Source organism: Thalia democratica, chromosome 1, assembly GCF_965202585.1.
Source record: "Thalia democratica chromosome 1, ktThaDemo2.hap1.1, whole genome shotgun sequence".
In the NCBI taxonomy this organism is placed as follows: Eukaryota; Metazoa; Chordata; class Thaliacea; order Salpida; family Salpidae; genus Thalia; species Thalia democratica.
The window spans coordinates 68003585-68023578 of record NC_139165.1 but is presented as its reverse complement, the minus strand read 5'-3'; positions in this window follow the sequence as shown (position 1 = coordinate 68023578).

The following is a 19994-nucleotide window of genomic DNA, read 5'->3' as shown; positions in this document are numbered from 1 at the left end:
TTTAAGGGAGGTGATAATTCAAATAGAAAACTAGAAATAAAGTATACACCATCATTAAAAAAAATTAACATCATTTGCTGCGTAAATACTGTAAATGAGTAAAATTCTAGGCATATGAAATATAACTTTTTTTATAAATGTAATAAAGTGACTGAATAAATGTTTCAAATGGCATGTGGCTAAGATCTATTAAAAATTAATCTCAATTAATAAAAAGTACTAGCAAGTACAAATAAAAACTTTTAAAAAATTTTATTTTTCAAAATGCAAATATTTTAACTTTTAGTTCACTTTTATGATGTCTTGTAACTAAATGAAATTGTTTCTTAATAAAAAGAGCGAAATTATATAAAAGAACAGAAGGATTAAATCAAATATTTACATTATTTTTAATGGTAACCTTTTAACTTTATCGGCATAATAAAATTTTTACGGTAACATCTTTCTTGATTATAAATACTGTTGAGTATTTGTGTGTACAATCAAATTTTGTTCGGTGATAATATCGAAACTCACTAAAATGTTTCAAAAATATTTATTTCAGTATATAAGCTTGAATTATCTTAACTTAAAAGTAACATGGTTAGTAAAATTTTATTATTAATTCACACACTTTACTTGGCTATAAGTTCACATTTTAAAAACCATTTCATAGCTACAAGATTTATGGAACAATATTACTACGTTATTTTTAAAGCTACAACGAGTAGGGGTGCGAACATATTAGAAATATTTATATAAAAGCACCTTTTGTAAAGCCATAAAATTTTATTTATGCTTTTGCAAAATTCTAAAAAGTATCCTGTTAAATATCTTAAGAGTATTTTTGTGTCAGTCAATTTTTAGTTGTATTTTTATTCTTTAGTTTAAGGTGTTTTAGGGTTTCAAAATTATTTTCAATTATCTAATAACATTAAAATTGTAAATGAGGTCCTAGTAAACAAAGAATATTTTTTTGAGACAAATACTTTTTCTAAAAACAAACTTCCTTTTTTTATTACAGTAGAAATCAACTTCATATCTTAGTGAAGACTGTTTTAAAAACAATGTAAGATTTAATATAGTCGAGTTTTTATTTTAGTTAAAATAATCAATAAACTACCTTTTAAATTGTCTCACTTTATCTTTGTAAATCTCAAAAAAATTCAATGTTATCAAGCCGACAAAACAATCTAGTTGGATAGATAAAATTTTACAAAGCATTGTAAACCTTCAAAGCACAAATCAGCTCATCATAGACTCAACTTCTCAAATGTTTAAAAGTAATTATTTTAATAACTTATTATATCAAGTTTATTACATAAAAATGAAAACTACAGAAGTTAAAAAACATCTGTTTCGACAAAACTTTGCTATTTAAAGTCAAAATTGAGTAAAACTCTAAAAGGTAAAAAAAAACTCTACAGTCTACTAGTACATTTTAAGTACAACTACTTTGTTCATCAATGTTTGGCTTACTGATATTTAATTGAAATTAGCATATGTTATCAAAGTAGTAGACTCTAAAGTTTTATCAGTAGTTTATTACTTCATATAATACTAGTAGTACTACTAAAATATTTTGGTTTAAAATTATCACTGAAACAAATAAATGGTCATAGCTCATAATTGAATAACCTATAAGACATTTATAAAGTAAAAACAGACTTTATCGTTTTTTTTTTTTTTAATTGCTTAACTTTTACTAACCTAAAACTATCCATAAATTGAACAAACTTAGAAATAACAAATAGCCTTGACTAAAGTATGATATTTTCTAAAACTATTAAGATAAAGTAATACTAAGGTTGCATAAAAACTGAGAATATAATATTTCAAAATATTTAAACTTTAATTACTTTTAACAGAGAAGATTATTATTACCTGAGACTTTACTACAGAACTACTAGTTCTTTATTTTGTTACTATTGATTGGGAACGGGTTAAGTTTGCACGAAGACAAAATTGCACGAGGTTACTAAATTGCACAAAATCGCACGAAGACAATTTTGCATTAAGGGTCAATTTTGTACGAGTTAAATTTTTGCACGAGAGTAAAAAAAAACGGAAAAAAAAACTAAAAGATAAATTAATAAAAAAACAAAAACAAAGTTACTGACCGAGGGTAAGGGTTAGGGGTAACAGTGATAGTAAAAAAAACTAATAAAAAAATAAAATAAAATACAACTCGTGCAAAAATGTCTCCGTGCAAAATTGTCTGCTCGTGCAAAAGTATATTCGTGCAAATTTGACAACTACCCCTATTAATTACAATTTTTACTCAAAATCGTGAAAAATAAGAATATAACAAATTTAAACCATCAAGCTCACAAAACCTTAAAATTTCAAATATTATGCTGGTAGTTATACAAACAATTTAGTTATAATAGTTGAAAAAAAAAATAATCATTTAGTAACATTTTGTTAAAATAATTTTATATGAAGACTATTAGTATACTTCATAAATTCTAATTTCTGATGAATTTATAACCGACCCAGCTTTTTCTGGTTTCCTATAAAATGTTTAAAAACGTTGATTTTTAATATCTACTTTAAGATCTAAAAAAAAATTACAGAATTTTAACAATTTTTATGAAAGTAAGCTTTGTGTTAAGCACTGGATTATGCTTTTATAAGTTTAACAAAAAAACTTTCAAAATTAGAATGATTAACAACACTTATAAACAGTATACCTAATTTATTGATGTTAAAAAACTCGAAAATAAATATAAAAAACGGTGTTTACACAAAAAATCGAACGCTTTGTTTAAATAACTAAATAACAATTTTGATAAATCTCATTTAAATTAGCTCATAAAAATAATAAAGTATAAAAGATATAAATAATTATATTTCTGTATAAAATTAGCTCAGAAAAATAAACGAAGTATATAAAATACGAAAAAATATATCTTTTATAAAATCTATTTGATAAATAAACTATTTAGTAAATATATATTCGAATAGGTAAAGCAAGTTAAGAAACAAGAAAAACCAAACAAAATGTGATTGGCTAAGATTGCTAGATATGCTGATCAAAATGTAACAGTTTTTATGGGAAATTTCACTAGAGTTGCTTTGTATAAAAATAGAAGAAAAAAGTTTGAAGAAAACCTCTTGTAAAAGTTTAAAATATATAATGGAAAATTCTTGTTCAGTAACTTAATCAGCTGAATAAAAACATGCAAATTATAACCACAAATCATCTATATCTTTGTCGTGATCTTTTATATGGGCGTTGTGCAAGTTTATATCGCAAAAGCTCATTCCACAAATGTAGCAAGATATTACTTCAGTGCTTTTTACGTTATCTATACTTAAATAGTCAGTGTTGTTAAGAGAATCAAAACTATCATTGCTAGATGATTCTACCATTAGTGTCTTTTCCAAAAAAGAATCTTCCCCTAAAAAAGTTTCAGCACTCTTCTTCAAGTCATTCACATGATAAATTTGAGGACAGTTTTTGTTGAGCAACTTTTCGGAAACACATTCAAGAGAAGTTTGATTTTTGTGATTAACAATGGGAGAAAAACACTTATCTTGTTCGACATTACTCATTTCACTGGTGAGGTCCTTAATATCTGAAACTCTAAGACGAGAGTTGGGCTTAGGGCTGCTTACCAATCGGTTTGAAGGAGCTACTGTGTAAACCTGTGGGGAAATCGGACACAAAAAAGTAGGCATTCTGTACCCGAAGCCAATAGGAATGAGCTTTTGATACTTGAGCGCTTGGGAAAAATTTCTGAAGCTTATTTGCTTTTTATAGACTTCTGTGGGTCTCTTAATTGCTTTCTTCACTACTCTCCTAGGCTTTCTTTGAGTATGAAGTTGAGACATGATTTTCTTCTGTTGCTTCTCAACCGCGGCTTGAAAGTTCAAGTGAGCCTTTCTGATTGGGCTGGGAGTGTGCGCAGAAGACTTGCTGATTTTGTCGTGCGGGAAAATGTTTTTGGCGGCTGGCGACCGAAAGTAGTCGTTAAATGTGGTTCTTCGAATGATGCAAGTTTCCGTTTTTATGCTGGTATAATTAGAAGATAGTAAAGCTTCAACGTCGTTGGATTGGTTAACAAATATTTTTTTAAACTGACTACTCGACTGTACTGTTTTTATCGGCAGAGAGAGCGAAAACGTTTGTAATTTGGTATCAGACTCAAAACTTTGGACGTTTTTTGAATTTTTTTGTTCAATAAAGGTTTGGTTTTTTTTGAAATCAAACTTGTGGTCGACAAGTTGTGTTTGAAACAATTCACGTTCCAGGCTAGAATGTTCGATTTCAAAATTAAACTCTTCACTGTCTTTTTTATTGGTTTGGTTTTCTTGCAAAAACTCCCGATCAACGATTGAGTCTGTTACAAGTTAGTTTTCTAAAATTTACCACATGACTGTTTTATCTAAATCACAGCTACGAAAAAACTTAAATTTTAAATCAATTTTTATGAAGCATTTTAATTACAGCTGTTACTTTTAAATAAAATGAAATTTCAAAAAGTAATCTGATCTATGCAAATTAAAATTAAGCTGACAGTTATAGAAATAAATTTTGCTCTAGTTTAATGCTGCTCACATATTTCGAAACATAAAAATATTCAAAGTTATCTCTGAAAATGTTACTACTAACATATTTTGAACAAAAACTAATCGTTTTATACCATATAAGATACTAACAATAAATACGAAATCAGTTTTAAACTACCAAATATTCTTTTTTTGATGATGCTTCAAAACTAATTTACTATCTTAATTGCTATCAAAATATTTGCTAACTCAGTGCTAGTTTTTGTTTAGGCTATAATAGCTATATAAGAAATATATAATGAAGAGTATATGAAATAGAACATCTTTTTATTTGACAACTTAGTTTTACTTATATTTTAGTTACTTAAGAATATCTTTTACAAAAAGTATAACTTGTACTTGTAAAAAGCTTTTATAAATTCAAAAGTTCTTACTAAGCTTAAAACTAATCACTGCATTATTATACAAACTTGCACTACCTAAATTAAAAATTGATGAACTCTCCTCAACAGCAACATTCTTGGATGACAAAAAGCAATCTTGTATTGGCTTCATAGCTTAACCATAGAAAGGTATATACATACAAATGTATATAAAAGTATCTTAGTTTAATAATAAAGCTAAAAACGAAATAAAGAAAAGGGTTGAATCAACGTCTTGTTAAACATTAAGAACTCTACAGGTAAAAAAAATAACTTTTTAATTAAATTCATCTTAATTTATGTTACTAATAAATGCATATGTATTGTTAACAATTATTACAGTATAAAATGCAAATAATAGTTTTGTGATAAGCTTACATAACGTTACATCTTAATACTAAATATGTAAATCATTAAAAAAAATAAACATTTTAATAACCTAGCAAATCAGACAAACTTAATTTAACTTTTTGAAATAATAAATTTGATAATAGATATACCATTTTAACAAAACTTAAATTAAAAGTTTAAGATATAAAAAATATTACAGTAGTTACACAGAGAGTAGTTCACTTATAATTTCTATTTCTAAAATTAGTATATACAACAAACTAACAGAGTTTATAAATTTAAAGTTAAAATATATGTTTTACATGTATTTAAAGTGAAGTAAAACAAGTAAAACTCAAGTAAAAGTAATGATAATATTATACTATAAAAGTGTTAATAAACAGATTTAATATGATATACAAAGTTTTAAATGTATGTAGAGTAAATTTTATTTCTAAATATAAAAAAAATCCATAAATTCTAAAAGAAAACAAGAAACAACAATTCTTGTAAAAACGTTTTAACTTGTTTACTTTATTTATTGTCAAAGCCTTTACGTACGATATTACGAGAAAAGTTTGCAGGCACTTGACAAAAGTTGCTAACACTTTTGGAAGAATTAGCCGAGTTCTGGTACACAAACGCCGGTTTTGCTGCAACATTAAACTGTGTGCTGACGGGTGTGTGATAGATATCATAGCAGTTAGACAGATTGTACTTTGTTTTGTCAAGTGGGTGCGAACCGACTCGAACTGCATTCCCGTAATGGTTCATTTCAATTCTAAACGGAAAGCTGTTGGCGTACATTTGGCTGTCTAAAAAGTTTTTCAGCTGATGCTGTGGCAATTCAAGTGCACTTTCTGCAACTTTATTAAATTTAAAAGAATGAATGTTCTTAGTGCTATGAGCTAAAGGATAAGCATCTTGACTGTTTGAATCTTTTTTGGGAACTTTTGATTTTACTACGTCTATGCTGTCAGAGGTTCTTTTGTTTTTATTTAAAGACTTTTTTACTACTTTTTCTTTTTCAAATTTAACACAACTATTTCTACTCATACATTTTCTAGTACTTTCAAAATTAGTTTGCTTTTGAGCTTTTTTATTTCCAACTGAGTTCCTGTTTTCTAGGTTTACACGATTTTTATATAAATATTCTTTTGTTGGATTAACCTTGCTAAAAATTTGATTTTTTTCGTTTGTTTTAGTTTTTGTTTTGTCTGATAAATTTGTAGAATGTGGTTTGGTATCAAGCATGTTTTTAAGCAAAATGTTTTTATTTTTAGCCTTTTTTTGTGATGCACTTCTTTTCTGACTGGTTGCATAGGTATCTGCAAAAAGTTCAAAAACAATTAATATCTGATGTAATCAAAACAAAAAACAAATAAGAAAACTATTTATAATAATTAAAACAACAAGTAAGTATAGAGTAGTTTTTTTAAATAGGTTTAATTGGGATTATAATTTCAACAGAATACCAAAAATGCTATGCTTTTTATTAAATATTGAGGCTTTATACCTAAACTTAAATAAACGGTACTGAAATTATATAATGCTTCTTTTTGACAGTTCAACAATACATTTGTTATTGAAATAAAAAAAATTCATGAAAAGTTGAAACTTTTATCAGATATTTTAATATTTACAAAATTATATTTATTAAGATCAGACAAATTACAGGGTTGTCACTCTATGAGTCATCCTGAGTTGTTTTCGAATCCTTATAAAAAAACTTTTTGCCTTTGGCTCAAACTATTTATCTTTCATGTTCATTTTTCTTCTTAATAATTAGAAAGAAGGTTGAATGTGTATGCTTCTGCATTAGATGTTCACTAAGCTTACGAGAAAAAAGTTTTCAAAAATTCAACATTTAAATCAATTGATATGATGAAAAATGCTTCAATTAGTAAATTTTGAATATTAATACTAGTTTCAGATTTAAAACAAAAACTACAATGTTATTTTTAAGATTATCGAAGAGATAGCTGCAAGTCTAAAAAAAATTTAAAGAAGCATTTTAAAATCAATAAAAAGAATGTTCTTGAAAAAATAGAGTATATAAATTAACAAAATATTGAAACTGAATCAAATAAATATCTTTCTAGATCTAGAAAAATATTTGCCATCAGAATTTTTTTTTAATCTGAAAACCATCTTGAGATTTTTATTAAAAATCAAAACCGTCCTGAGTCATCCTGAGGTTAAAAAAAATATCAAAATATCCTAAGTAATTCTGAGATTTTATGGATTTTCAAAACATCCTGAGTACATTGAGTGTGTGGCAACCCTGAAATTATTATTATTTTTAATTTAAATTATCTATGTCTAATCAGATAGATTTTTAGAAACAAGGTTATGTAATCTTTATTTTTATAAAATTTACTTAACTATTTTGGAACATATCAAAATTGCACGAGGGGACTAAATTGCACAAGCACAAAATTGCACAAAGACAATTTTGCACCAAGGGTCAATTTTGCACAAGTTACATTTTTGCACAAGAGTAAAAAAAAATTATATAAACTATAAAAAAAAAAATTAGTGACCAAGGGTAAGGGTCAGGGGTAACAGTGATAGTAAAAAAAAACAAAAAATAGATTAAAAAAAAAAATTTAAATTAATTAAAAATGGTTAAAAAAAAATAAAAATAAGCAAAAATGCCTCTGTGCAAATTTGTCTGCTTGTGCAAAAGTGACCCTTTGTGCGTGCAATTTTATCCCTTTGTGCCAAAGTGTCTTTGTGCAATTTAGTATGCTCATGCAAATTTGACAGCTACCCCTATATTTTTTTCTGATCTAAAAAATAAAACAAAGGAAGTTTCTTACAACACAATAAACAAAAATACTAAGTTTAATTTACTTATATCTATTTAATAAATTGTATTATGACATTTACTTAATAATCAGTTGATAGACCACAAAAGATTTTTTGTAGTACATTTTCAGGACTCCCACTAAGCTTTCAAAAATAATTTATAGGGAAATCTATAAAATATAGCAAATTTATAGGGAAATTATCAAAAAAAAAAAAAAAGTAATTTTAACATTACGAACATATTTTTAATGTATATAAAGTAAATTATGTCATTAACGTTTATAGGCACAGTCTTAATAGAAATTTACAAAAGTTCAAGTGTTTTTGAGCTCTAATTTTATATAAGATAGCAAACTTTAGATAAATTGTATTTTATATAGATAAGGAATAACTTATCTGCTAGGTGGCGCCATGGAGTCACGTTTTAGTGAGCTTGCAAAGATTTAGGTTTAAAAGAGTATTAGAACTTATTTTTATGTGTTTTTCACTACGCAGTGTCACTGTTTTGGCTTTCAAATTTCAATCATCACCCAAAAAAACGTAAATTATAGTGATTTTTCAGAATACTCTAATTTCTAAGGATTTGTAGGGAAGTGGAAACTCTGCATTTTGCAACTTAAAAGTTAAATAAACAAAATTAAAATTCAAGGTGTATTTCTAGACTTTGACTAACTTCTAAATATTCATTATATTAGTAACTAAATTATGAATAACTTTTAGGCTTTAACGTTAGAAATAAAAGTAGTCTTTTAGAACATTTATCAACAACTTAAAGTATTTTCATTGCTTATAAATTAAATTTCTAAGAACAACTTGTTTTACAAATAAAAAGAAGAATCTTATAAAGACTGCTGCAACTTTTTTGATTTATTGTACTCATAAAACTTTACTGTAGGGTTTTCAGCTAAAAATTTCAACATGAATTTATTTTTGTAAACTTGAAGTAGACAATACCTGCTATATTTCTTCAGTAAACCAATATAATTGCAATAAATGAATATAACAAAAATAACTGTTCAAAATATAGGTTTAATCTTTGCTAATAAAAGATCCTAGTGAAGTAACTTCACTGAAATATAAATAAAAACAAATTGTACAGTAATCTTCCTTTATTGTACCAACATATGTATCTGTGTGTTAACGAATAAACACACTTCAACTGGGTTCTGTAAAAAATAATTACTGTAATGAAAGAATAGAAGCATAGAATAAAGTGGATGTATACATGTTTTCCATTAAGATAAATGTATACATCCACTTTATTCTATGCTTCTATTCTTTCATTACAGTAACTATTTTGTACAGAACCCAGTTGAAGTGTGTTTATTCGTTAACACACAGAAACATATGTTGGTACAATAAAGGAAGATTACTGTACAATTTGTTTTTATAACAAAAATATTAATAGTAAATTGACAACATTAAAAGAAGTTAGTATTTGGTATAGTTAAAAAGTAAAACTTCATAAAACTATTTAGAAAGTATATAAACAAGACAAAATACCTTCTGAAATGTTTTGACAGACACTTGTGTCAATTTTAGAATACAACTCATTCCAAGGAAATATTACATTTGGTAGAAATAAATCCATTCTTATGAAATTAAAGTTTCATACTGTTAATTTTTTATATTTATACAAAGCACAAAAAAATAACCAATGAGTGGTGTGTATACTTGTGTGAACTTTATGATCAAAATATTTTTTACACAAGTTTTATTAACCATGTTAATTAAACTTACATTATTATATTTGTGAGATATTTTTTTGTGTTCAATTAGTTATTTCTAAACCTAAAAATCTAGTTGCTATTGAAATAAAAATGTAAGTATATTTATAGAAAAAACTTTAACTTAATTCTATAGACAGAGAAACAAATTATAATTTATTTTTAAAATTACTTAATATTACAAGACAAGTAAAAAAGTACTTTTAGATCTGCAAAAAAACATTTTATCTAAATTTAAATTTAATAAAAAATAACAGTTACTAAATAGTTTTAAAATTTACAAAGAATAAAAAAGACAGTTTTTGAACATGTTAAAACTTACCTTTGCTATATTTATTTAACACTTTTGTAGTTTTTTAGCATTGAAAAAATAACTATAAAATTTTGTAATTTTTTACAATATGATCAATTACTATCAGTAAAATAATATAATAAATCTGTGGTTTTATGGTTTACTTAGAGCTCGTGTATTTCAGTTAATTTTTTGTTTTATATACATACTTTAATTCTACAAAAAAGAGTTAATTCTCTTTCTAAATAAACCTATCCAAACCTAAAAAGTCTTAATTAGGATCAGACTAGAATATTTTTTCTATATCAGAATCTGGATGGATGTACATTGTACAGTACATCCTCAGATCCCGTAGATCATTTATAATAAGTCAGGAACTTTTTAAATGGAATTTTAATATATCTACAACTTTTTATAAAAGTGTAATTACAACATACAAGTACTTTGATTTCGAAGCAATTTATAACATTTGTTTTTGTTTCAAAAAGTTTTAAAGTCGTGTGAGTGGGATAAATCAGTATATGTATGTAGTTTTTCAATTTACATTTCTGAAAGGAGTTTTTGAATTTAATTTTGTTTTAAAAACATAAAAGTATATTTTTTGTCCATATGGTTATCAAAACTTTATTTTTTAGATTTATTATATTTTAATCAAAACTTTTTTCAACTTTGCTAGAAACATTTCCTAAAAATTGGAGTATCTTACTCAAAAATATATAAAACTTCTTACAGTGGAAAGTGTAAAGAAAAATTGCAATTTTAGCAAAGTTACTTGCTTATGTTTCATAAAAATTTATCTACGTAACTCTTAAGTTACTTCTTCAAGGACCTATATTAAAGTTGAACAATTCTCCAATTATTGTGACGTCACAAGGGAAATCAAGAATTTGCTTTGGACGGCAATTCCAGCAAAGCACTTTGCTAACTTTTCATGAAAATAAAAATGGTTTTAAATGAAATTTTAAGTTACAGAGAAAATTATCAATAAAAAACTGTGGTTCATAGGTTACTACAATAAACTTTTTACAAAAATGACTATAGCTTAAATGAAAATTTAAATTTTTATATTCTTTAAAAACTTTCTTATATTACATACTAAATTTTATATTCAAAACCCAATATTAATTTTTGTTAAAAAATTAGGGTCCTCCTATATGTCCTCACTCAGTATGTTTTTACTTTTTATGTACTGTTATTAATTATTAGTAAACATCTGTACATTTAAATTTATAAACGTTTATTCAAACTGCATTCTATTGAAGAAGTGTACAAAAACTAAGTTTTTATAATTTAAGGCATACGATGTATCAAATATTATGAATGTTTAATATACTAATATGAATAAAGTAATTATACAGGGTTGCCAAAGTTTTTTTGTAAATTTCTTCTAGATTTTTAAAAAACAAGTTTTTAGGTCAATTTTTGGTATAAAATTTAATTGAAGTCAAAAAAATGTCTATAATAGTACTACAACATTGAAAAAATACAAAATCTTTTAATTATATGATAGAATTTTTTTGTCAAATTGAACTTTTTATTTCAATTGTCAAAGTGATTTTTGTTTAAAATTCCAACTTTTTAAGTTTTTTTTTCACCTTGATTGGAAAATTGATTTAATTGGTTTTTTTTGCCTAAACAAGACAAAAAAACAAAATAATTGTTGAATTTTGTAGAGTACAAATATATATATATACAACAAAACAAAACTAAAATTCTAATTTCAATTATAACTTAACTTATCTTTAGTGACTAAGATGAAAGTGTAAATCTTAGATGTTAGGAAACTTATTGTTATAGAGTGAGAAATATTTAAAAAATTGAGCAAGTTTGTTGTATAATTTAGGTTAAAAATCTGTATTTTTCATCATGTGAGTTATTAAAACCAAAACAGTGTAATTTAATTAGTAAATACAATCAAATAATAAAAAATTAATTGAAAAAAGAAATTTGAAAGGTTCAAGTTCTAAAAATTTTTTTTTATGGTATTTCAAACTTTAACTTAAATAAGAAGTATAAAACATACAAAACCATTTTATTTGATTGTTATAATAACTAAAACATCAAAAGAGATTTTATAGTACAAAACATGTAATATAAAATATTTTAATTAATTCTAGGAACAATTTTAATCAGATTAGCCTGAGCTTATATATATCAATTTGTCAGCATTTTATAACAATAACATATTATTCAGTGTTCAACAACAACTTCTTAATTGATAAAGCAGCAGTCTTCAAACTTTTACACATGACCATTACGGATTTAGAAAGCAAATTTTGTACTATCAATAAGTTTCAACAAAGTAGACTTTCTTAATACATCGACTACATAAAAGTTTTATGTAATTTTAAAAAATATATATTATATCTTTAAAACAAACTCGTGTTTGGTTTATATTTAGTAGCATTGATCAAACTCAGCAACTTAAAAATTTTTATTAGTTTGTTAATGTTTTATTTTGTTTTAACGAAATTGTTTTTATTTCGACAAAACAAAACTTGTATAATTCGTTTTCATTTTTAATAAAAGAAAAAGCTAAATGTAATTTTATTTAACTAAATTTACTTTTTAAATGATTTTTTATAAGTTTTACGGAGACATATCTCAAAAAGTAGGATAGTACTCTAAAATAAGTTTTTTGAAGAACATTTTAAACTTTAAAACTAGATATTTCACAAAGATTTATTTAGCAAATTAATGAATAAACAGTTATTTATTTTTAGTAAACATAAGACTTGTACAGTAAATAAAAAAAATTGACTTTCCAACAATAGCTAAAAGTTGTACAAAAAAAAACAATGAATCTTAAAACTAATTTTATAAATAAAACAAATTTCACAATTATGAACTCCACTTTTACAAAGATAAAAGATAAAAAATGTATTTTTATCTAACTGCTTTAAAGCTTGTATATAACTCTAAATATATTTTACATTATTAAGTAATTCAAATTGTTTTACTGTAGCATATTTTACACGAAAAATTAAAAAAATAATAATAATAACTTGTAAATGTACAAAAAGTTTAAGTATCAATACTATTGATTAAAACGATGACTTGTTATAATAGTCTTTTTTTTATAGAAGACATTTATAAATAAAAACTAGAAAATCTTAAGATGAAAGTTCGGTTGCGATCATAACAAGTTCCATCTGCTGAATGTCATTTACAAGCTTCTGGTGCTCATCTAGGAGATCTCTAAGCTCATTTCGTTTTGTTTCTGCCTGAAGCTGTAAGTAAAACAATTTTTTGTAGTTTTTAATAAGTTGTAACTTTCTTTAAATTATACCTGAAAAAAAAACCCACTTTTCTCTGAATTTCTATTGAAGAAAGTGTTTTTTTGCTTTGTTCACAGTTCTTGGCTATAAAAGTATATTGAAGTTACTTAGTTGCATAAAGTACTCTTTTTTTGCTTGTTTAAGGAAGTTAAGTCTTTAAAAACGAACATATATGATTTTAAGTTTTGATAAATAATTAAGATATCTTTATTTTTGCAGAATATTTAACTTACAAAGTATTTGATTACAGATACTTTTTCATCAAGTTAAATGAATAAAAAAACTTAAATACTTTTATACTTAACTGTCTTGAAACGAAAAGGTAGGTATGGTAACCAAAATCTTAAACTTAAAAAGAAAATACTAAGTATGTAAGAAACTAAAATAAAAACTACAAAGGTTTCTTGTTTAGTTTTAATTAAGTTGATAAATTATAAAATTTAATTCTTTTTCTTTTTTAATATAAATACTATTTTTAAAATTTCTACATATAGACATGAGTTTTACCAGTTTAAACAAAAATGACGTCTCTATATCTTTTTAGACTTTTAAATGAGAAAATAAACTAACTCTAAACATTAAACAAAGGTTTATACATAGTTACAACTAAATAAGTTACTCAGGTTAACTTCTATGGGTACTTGTTGTCCGTCATCTTTGACCAGTACGCACTCAATCGGGCATTCTCGTTGCATTTTCACATCAGTTGACGAGTTGTTTTGAGTATTAGAAGTTTTTGATTTCATCACTGACTGATTGTCGCTTGTCATTGTTAATATTTTTTAAACTTTATTGCTAAACAAAGGTATATAAATATAGTATTCTTTTTTTTTTATCAACTAAGTAAGCGCTACATTTGCTAAAAGTGTTTTCAATTTATAGTAGCAAAGTTTTAGTACCAAAAAGATGATAAGAATTTAAATTTAAAACAGTGTTATTAAAGTTAAGCACAAAAAACTGTTAAAATAAGTAAAAGTTTAAGTAAACTATAAAATAGTTTTTAATAAAGTTTTATGACGCTTTAAAATTTTCTTCATTAAAAGAAAAACATAAAAAATGTAAACATAATAAATACGATTTTGCTACGCTTACATTTTATTTTACAGTTCAAAGTTTTATAGTTATCTAAAGCTCTTAACTTAAAATTGTATTTTTATTCATACTAAACTAATTACTGTTTACAAACTTTAATTAATTGTTTAATATAACATTGTTGCCTTAGAAGAAAAATCTATAAAATTTAAATTACTGTAAAGTAAATAAAAAACCAAAAACTTATTAACAGTTTAGTATTCACTGAGTTTCTTTAACTATTGACAAAAATATCATCGCTTTGTTTATAGAAGGTTTTGTAAAGTCATGCTAACTTTAAACTTAACAAAAATACCTTACAATTATTGTTTTTAATTTTTTTTTACTTACAGGTCTTACTAAAAAGTCCATAATACCGCTAAACATTAGAAAAAAAAAAAGAATGCTGTTATATTAAAAAGTTATCAATAAACTCTAAAGCTACTTATAAATAAGTTTACAATACAAATAAGATTTAGGATGTCACTAGTTTAAAACAAAAAAACTTATGAAAGCTTTATCTTTACTAAAGCCTAACAGTCAACAATGATTTTTAATATACGTTCAAAAAAAAATTTTATATATAAGTTATTTTTATTTTGAAATTTAGACATTAAATAAACTCAAAAAAAAAAACTTGAATTTATACGTAAGTTCATTATTTTGACTTGGACAGTTTTTATAAACCTTTGATGTACTGCTTAAAGTCAAAGAAAGGCTAAATAAATATGTTTATATATTGATCACATCTTAAAGGAGAAACTCTGAAAACATAACAAAAGTAACTTTTTAGGATTATCAAACAGATAAACGTTATGTTTATTTAATGTGTAATGATAAAAACTTAATCTTAAGGTCAACTACAAAACCCAGGAAATTATTTTAGAAGAAAAATCTAAAATTATAAAATCATTGGTTTTACATTTAAAAATTTTTAAACTAAATTCTAGAACGTCCATCGTGATATTTTTTTATTGCACATATGCATTAAATTTAAAAACAGCTACTTATAGTTAAAACAATTTGTTCTATTTTCGAAATTTTAATTATTTTACTTTAGTCAATCACAAAGAAAGTTTATAACTTCAGCAATCTTTTGGTACAAATTAAGTTAGTTTGATTTTTCAAAAGATCTCTGAATGATGTTTTTTATTTAAAAATGTTTAAAAAACATAGGTGTACAAGTTTTATTTCTATATTTAAGATAATTTAAAAGATGTTCAAATTTTAATAGTTTTTTTTCTTGAATTAAATATAATAAAAAACGTAGTTTAGCGCTGTATTAAAAAAAAATTTCTAACAATTTTTACAAAAGCAGCAATTTTTAACATAGCTAAAGCATTTTCATTAGCAATTAACATAAAGCTTTTTGTAAAATATTTTTTTAAAGCTTTTAGTTTCTCTTTAACTGAACTTTTTTTACATTACTAATACAAAAAATCATATCAAAACAAAACTGAGCTTTTTTCTTTTACGATTTAAACTAGACCGAGTTTTCTGATTATCTATATTGTAAAAATACTTCATGCTTAATTCATTTAGAACTAATAAAACCAACTAAACTTAATTTTTTAAAGAAGTTGGTTAAAAAAAGTAACATTCTAATTTAGCTTAAATTCGGTTATGTAATTTATGGTTTTTAAGAGAATTGATTATCTTTTTTTTGACACGGTGTTATAAGCTGATTGCCACCGCACATAGAGATTGTAAACCGGATACATTTGCATTTTTACTCAATTTGAACAAATTATGAGTGAAAATTGTCGTACGAGCTTGTTTACGTAGCAGTTATCTTTACACAATAAACATTTTGCCATTAAATATATGTTTTGCTATTCGCATTCAGTAATGATCTAAATCATTACCAGTTTACAAAGAAATAATTTAAATCAATAAATTAGAAATTATTTAGGACCTTATAAATACTTTGATAGTAAAAGAACTTTTTTAAATTTTGAGTTACTTCTTAACTAAAATCCAATTACGAATTTCTAGTTTAGTCGTAAATGTTTCAAAATAGATTTAACTGAGCTTAATTTTTTTTTAATTATTTAAACATTTAGTACAAATCTATATCTTAAATTTTGTCTTTATGACAAAAAGTCTTAAATACATCTTTTTTTAATAAATATAGTCCGTTACATCAAATAAATTAATCTTAAAGTCTTGTAAAACTATCAATATGCACTTAATTGATATCAAGTTATAATTCTCTCACAAAAGTTACTAAACGTGCAATTTACGTAGCATACGATAGTTATATGATTAGAGCTTTTGAATATAGTTAAATAAAACTTCTAAGACAGTGCTTCTGAAATGGGGTTCCGCGGAACCCTAGGGTTCCGCGAAGCCTTTCGAAATTAAAAAAATAAAAATTTTTTAATTAAACATTTTATGTAAAATCAAAATTAGGGGTTCCGCGGAAAAATTGAACTTTGGAAAAGGGTTCCGCCACTAGAAAAAGGTTCAGAAGCACTGTTCTAGGATATAAAATTTTAACTTTTTTTCATAACAACCATCAAACGTGAAACACTGTATTGTTTGTAATAATCTGTTAAAAAAGGTCATTTGTCTTCTTAAAGATACTTAAGTTGAGAACTTTTTTTTTTTTTAAAGTAAACTACAATATCAAAAATAAAGAACTAAAATTAAATTGAACACAGTTATGTCAAAACTTTGCTCTCAATATACTATTTTTACAGTACTTTTCTTATTTTAAACTGTAAAATTTTAGTTATAATTGGTGACCAAATAAACGCCTTTAAAATTTATAAATAATTCAGATAATAATTTAGTTAAATTTTAACTTAAGTATCGCCTTAAGCAGTTAATGAATATTTTGTCTGTACTTCATACACAAATTATAAAAACAATAGTATGCAACACGTCAAATGCTTAATCTATAATTGAAAAAAAAAACTCTATAATTAAAACTGAGCTTATGTATTATTGTTTATTGAACTACAAAAAAAAAAGCTCTCAAAAGTTTGTTCCAAGGCTCTGGTGTACAAAAAAACGTTTCTCTTATTTAGCCATACTATATGGACACAGTTCAATGTCTTGTCCAGGACAGGCAAATAAAAAATAAAAGATAAACATTACAGCCTTATTTCAATTGACAACATTCTAAAAACGGTACAATCGAGTTAATATATTTTTTAAATATTTCGATGATATTGTAAAAAAGATACTTATTAAAAATTAATTTGACTTTGTCAAAAGTATTCAAATAAGTTTTAGAGCTAAATTATTTACTTATTTTTTGTTAACTTTGGTGTTTTTTGTATTTAGCGTTTAAAACACAAACACAAGTTGATTTACATAACTTTAAATCCCTAAAAGTAACCAGATCAAAAAACCACTATAATTATTTATTTAAAAACCCTTTAACCTATAGACTTAACCTTTGGGTATTATTAAATACATGTAAAACTTTTAAATTTCGAAATAAAAATGCGAAATATTTAAGCTTTAGTTAAATTTGTTAATTAAATGCATTTATTTTAGTTTTTAAGTACATTAACTTTGTATCTCAATAGTTTCCTAAATACTTGTCGTAGCATAGTCATTAAACAAATATTATGTTAATTTCTTTAAATTAATTTAACAAATAAGTTCAATTTCAATAACTAGTAAACTAATTCAATTATTGCGAATAAGAATAAAATATATTTACAAAAAATTAATAATTTTAGTTTAATTTAAGTCTATAGCTTTAAAATTACTTTTTAAGAGCTTTTATTTTAAACAAGCTTCTAAAAAATCATATAAAAAAAATCACTTAGTTTCTTTTATATTTAAAATTGAACTAATCTAAAAATTAAAGCAATGTTTAGTATCTAATGAATTTTATTATAATAATTTTACCAATACTAATTGATTAACAAAGAAATATTACAAAACATAGACCTAAGAAATTTATTTTGATATATTGTAAATTTTACGTTGCATCATGTTTATCTTAAATTTCTTTCCATTACTTGGGCTAAATTCTTAAATAATATTTAAATCTATAATTTTGTTGAATACTTTTTAAATCTAGTTTGTATTTCATTATCTAAATTAAAATATCTGTTAAGGAATTTTTAGTCCAATTTTTTTAAAGGAAACTTTATACGTTATTAGTTTTAATTAGTACACAAAAACCTAAAAGTAATTAAAATAGTTATTTACAGTATTAAAGCAAAACAAATAAGTATTTAGTAATACTTTAAGTTGACGTATAGTACCAATGTGTTTTTAAAAATCAGGAAACTTAAGTTGTTCAGGTTTTTTTTTAAACACAATGTTATAAAAGTTTATTTGCTAAAATTTTTTATACCAACTATATTATAAAAAATCTTTAAAGTAAAGTCATATAAATACTTTACTTTTAGTGTATATCTAAACAACCATTACACCAAACAAAACAGGATTACTTAAGTTGAAACTATTTGTTTAAAGTCAATAAATTTTAATATCTAGTTGTAATATCCATAAGTTGCTTAGCGTTAATAACAGTAGTAGAAAATTAAACTTATCTTAAAAAACAATGTTAAAATAATTTTTATAACTGCAATCTTCTTCCGATAAAGTTGTACAAAACCTATTGACCATAATATCTAAATATTATGTTTAAAAAAGTATATTAGTTTTTTTTAATTAAAAACTAAGAAAATAAATAAATTTGACGACATAAATAACAAAAATTCCTAAAGTTCATTCCTAACGGGATACTATTAAGATTTAAAGAATAATAAGTGTTTATCTGTTTGTTAACATACTTAACTGTTTATTTTTGTTCATTTTAATAAAGACCTAGTTTAATAACATTAAACACCATTTAAGTTCAGTTCTTAAAATACATAAACTTGTAAACTAATGAAGAAAGTCTATCAAAAAAAGACATGTATTTTTTGCGTTCAGATTTAAACTTACATAAAAATAGATAGTCATAAGAAGTAGAAAAACTTGCCTAAATTTGTGCAAAAATAGTTTGTAGTAAATATATAACTTTTTGCAGCAGGGAACTTATACAAAATGGCCATTTTAAAGTGTGATTTCTAAACTATTTTTTTGCTGAAGATCGTCCCTGAACTAAAAACAGAAAATCTTTTTATTTAATCTCTACAAAACATTTTTAATAGTTCGAGCTTTAAAACCCACTACGACTTAACAATCGCTTTCTACAGTGTGATTATATTGAATGGTTAAAAATTGACAAAAGTAGTCGATAAGCTCACAATTTTCAAAACATTGTACTACAATAAACACAAAAGCAGAAAAAGCCTACAATTTTGGCAGTTATAAAACAAGTTAATTGGTTTTATTTGTTATTTTATCAAAAAAAATGAAATTTAAATAAGTTCTTGATGTATTATTGCGATGTAAGCTTGATCTCCGAAATACTTAAAAAAAGAATAACTAGTGATTGTAGAGAAACTATTTAAAGCTAAGCACCGCGAGAGCCAAGCGTTCGGGCTGACTATCATTGTTAGCAAGAATAGTTACAACTAAAACAAACGCTCTTTTGTTTTAGCAGGCACTTTTTACTTCGTGAACAACACTGCTTTTTTTTAGAAAAGTTTAT